A 4,131-nucleotide genomic window follows, 5' to 3' on the forward strand; every position below is an offset into this window, starting at 1 on the left:
AATTATTCCTCATTGAGTAGTGCCATCTTATGGATGACAACCTGTCAGTCAAAGGCTTCCTGACACTACTTCTTGTGTGATTATGTCTGCAAAGCCCAATCAGGTGGGGGCTGACAGAAGAGGTTTGTCTCTGCCCAACCTGTCAAAAGACATTTTCCTTTGTGCAAGGAGAAAATCAGTCAGAGGGCAGAGTACTTTCGAGAGTGCAGCCACCCTTCGAGTGTGGCCGCTGGATAGAAAATCATGCGTGCGGGGAGATGTTGAGCACAATCCCGAGCACGATCCCGAGCTCATGTGGGAGGAGCTGGCATGCACGGAGAGCGATTTTCTACTCTTGAAGGGACAGTTTCCCGTGCATAGGTGATTTTGTTGTGCGGCGGAAGATAAACCATGCGCAGAAGTAGTTTAACATACATGCAAGTATGTTTATTTTGCTTGCAGGCATTTTGAAATAAATGTGACGCCACAGAGGTCAATCCACTTTTCCAGGCCATCCACACAACAACAGGCAGTGATTTGGAAAAATAAAAGGATGAAAAAAAAAAACCCTTGACTGATTGGAAGAGTGGCTTACAAAGTCAGACTGTACCAACAATGGGAGTTGATAATTGAATTTTATCAGGGAAGTATGTATCAATGAATCAAGTCTGGAGTTATTTATGAAGTGTTTGATCCAGTTCTTGAAATCATATCAAGAAATCAATAGTTTAAATAACACAAAATCAAGTTAATGAGCTGTAAAGCATGCTCTGTAAAAAACTTGCAAAATAAATTGGAGGAAGAAAAAATGACTAAAAAGACTGAGAGTGTTTGGAATATCATAATCTTTCACCATAATATGGAGCGTTATTTGCATTTGGATCAGCTGCTGTGGAATAGGGATAAGTTTACGGTTTGTTTAAAATCCCATTAACTTCAACATGGCACTAAAGCTACATGTGTTCACCAGAATTTTTCTGTTAAGATCCCATTTGATGAGCTTCCTATCAGATTTTATATCAGAAAATCTTTTTTTTCATGGTTTGTTGTTTGTTCTGGTTTAACAGGCTAACATCTGCAGGCGTCTTCTAATTTAAGAAGATAGTTGCTAAAATCCTTCTAAATTAAAATGACCAAACATATTATTGAAAAGACATTGTGTGAGTTTTTACTGAAAAATATCCCTTTTATTTCACCGTTTATGACTAAAACATGGTTTGATGATCAGACTCAGTAGTTTAGTGGCAATGCATCTATGAGCCTGTGAACTATATTCCTGAATTTACTCTGAATTTGAGATTGAATTTGTGGATACTTAGAGGAGACCAGCATCCATCTCAACTCAGCGACCAATGACAGCTCCAACTAAGATGAAAAGAGTAGAAAAAAAATGTGTTTAAATACGAGCGCAAGTTATGATAACAAGCAGAAGAATTATTTGGATCTGTGCTTTGGCCGCAGGTGGCAGTACCATTAGAAAACTCTGTAATGTCTCTTTTATGTTACACATCAGTTTGTTAAACTTACCAATCAGGAATTAAAATTGTCTGCATAGATATTTTTTTTATGTAGTTTGTTACGTTTGCTTGCAATTCCCTCTAATAAAGACAACTTTACAAAAGCACTTCATAGTATATATATATACCTAAAACTAAATTCCTCCTTATACTTTAGTCCTATAATCCAACAAAAAAATAAGAATGTGCAATAGGGAAGCTTTAGGACCACTTACACATCTGAGGTTTTCACTGTTAGTTGAATTACTTTTTTGTAATTTTCTTTGCGATGAAGAGAGTTTTTAAGAGATTCAAAGGAGTTAAGACGAAGGACTTGAAAATGTACACTTGAAGTTTTGCAAAAAAATGTCTTCTCTTTTCTGATAATTTGAACCAGAGACATTGTCCTGTGGAAGCTATTCACTGATGATTTAGATCCCTTTTTTTCTGTCTGCCTCAGTACCACACTCATCCATGTTGAAGTTCTTTGTTATATTGTGTAAAGTCTAATTCAGTATGTATCCTGATAAAAGAGAAGTGATGAAAGACTAACATGTCCTTAAACATGTTTGTTTGTGTCAGAGGTGGTGTTCACCAAATTTCTTCCGTCACACGCTTAGTGAATGTGTCGACCTTGTCATGTTCAGCAACTCCCACCAATATGTGTGAATGCTCTGCACAATTAAGTGCCATAGTTTTCTTAGATCTCAATCTCCCTGTGAGTCCAGCTCAATCTAAGATTTTCATGTCTTGCCAAGACAGAAAGGAAATGAGGGAAGAAGGGAGTGAACACAGGAGGGAGGGAAGGCAATGAGGAACAGTTGGAATCCTTTAACATTTCTGCTGTCCAACACTTTGAAACCCTAATTTCCTTGTATCAAAGCAGCACTCGGGCTCGTTGTGTAAAAATTGATTTCACTTTGATTTTTCTTTGTCCCTCTCCTACACTTATTCCATGTTATCCTTTTTTTTTTTTACTTTTTTATTTTCATTATCCTGGTGTAGCACTGTCTGTAAGTCTATGTACTATGTCTATGTATTTGTCTATTCTAGTAGTAATGTTTTGCTTTTTATGCCATTCTGTCTGTTTATGCTCTATACCAAGTATAAAACATCATGCATCCATTGTATATACACATATATCTACATATATAGCAGTCATTGGGGAATACTTGTAATTGTGAACATGTTAATAGCATATCAAAGCATAACACAGAGGCACACAGGATGAACAACCACACATATACACACTAAAAGGATTCATTTAGGGAGACCAATTAGAGGGGCTGGTGAGAGGAAGCCAGGGAACCTGGTTGCTCCGACAACACGTGCTAACAATCTTCAGGTGAAAGCTTTATAAAACTACATTAGTGATGGAACCTGTTAACATGGGCTTTTTGGATTCCAAATTCCCTGCCTCTCCTTAGTTTGATAAAACTGATCCCCAGAGACATTATTTAAAGATTTTGCAAGCCCTATTTGCCCTATTGTTTTCCAGGTTATCATATTTCAACTTTATCACTGAATCCCACTAACTATGACCAAAAGATGTTGTGTTTAAAGTAAACTTATTGAGCTACTGTACCCTAATCTTAAACTGAAGTTTCAGCTTTATTATACGTCTAGCACAATACATCAACAGGTTAACAGCAGATCCTAGAGTTTTTTTTATCTAAATCGCAAATAGCCTGTAAAGACACCTTGTAAACCGTATACATATTATTATACATTATTGGTGCTGTTGAGCTGTGGGATTAACATTGAATAATATAGATATATAATTGCTAATTTGCAATTTTTAATAAACAACATGCAATTTGCAACCTGAACAAGTAACTTGTCAATCACAGGATGACACAGACATTATTGTAAAACAAACAAACAAAACCATACTCATCTTATGCAGGAAGATACCAATGTTGAAATGGTCTCTTTGTTCGGACTTACTATCCCACATTAGCAGCCATAGGACATGTTGTGTCCAACTGCATTGAGGAAATTTTAATTGGGCTCTAAACTTATTAAGTATTCAAGCATAATTTAATATAGGTGTTTAAAAACTGAACAACAGGAGGCATAATGAGAGGAAGACAAATCCTCCTTTTAATATCCATGTGAAGTGTCATCAAAGCACAGTGTGTCAGCAGAAGAAAGACAATGTGCTCGTTAATAAGATGTTAGCCAAACCAGTGGGTCAGAGCAGATTTGACAGATGGCCACAAACCTCATCTTTGCAATTGTCTTCACAAGACTAAAGTTTGTTTTAGCCTTGGAAAAGCTTGTCCTTTTACTTCTTTTGAGATACTCAGGTTCCAACCCAAACACTGTCAATTCTAATTTTTTTCCCCCACTCCTTTACAAGTTTCCCATTCCTATATTATTCTGGCTTGAATTTTCTTCATCCCATAACTATTTTATTCTTTCACAGGCTGCATAATGCTTAAATGGACTGTGTACTGTAAATAAATGATTGGCATTACCCCAGCATATAAATTCTATTAAAGTTGTAGGAAAGTCATATTTCAATGTAAAATAATTCTGGCCTAAACATGTATATACATGTACTCTTTATCAGACGATATTGTCCCAAAAGTTAGAAAATTTCTTTAAAAAAAACCCTGTCTTAAAAACTTTTTTTTTTTTTTTTTTTTTTTTT

This window comes from Cyprinodon variegatus, unplaced genomic scaffold, assembly GCF_000732505.1.
Source record: "Cyprinodon variegatus isolate N-32 unplaced genomic scaffold, C_variegatus-1.0 Scaffold673, whole genome shotgun sequence".
NCBI classification, from domain to species: Eukaryota; Metazoa; Chordata; class Actinopteri; order Cyprinodontiformes; family Cyprinodontidae; genus Cyprinodon; species Cyprinodon variegatus.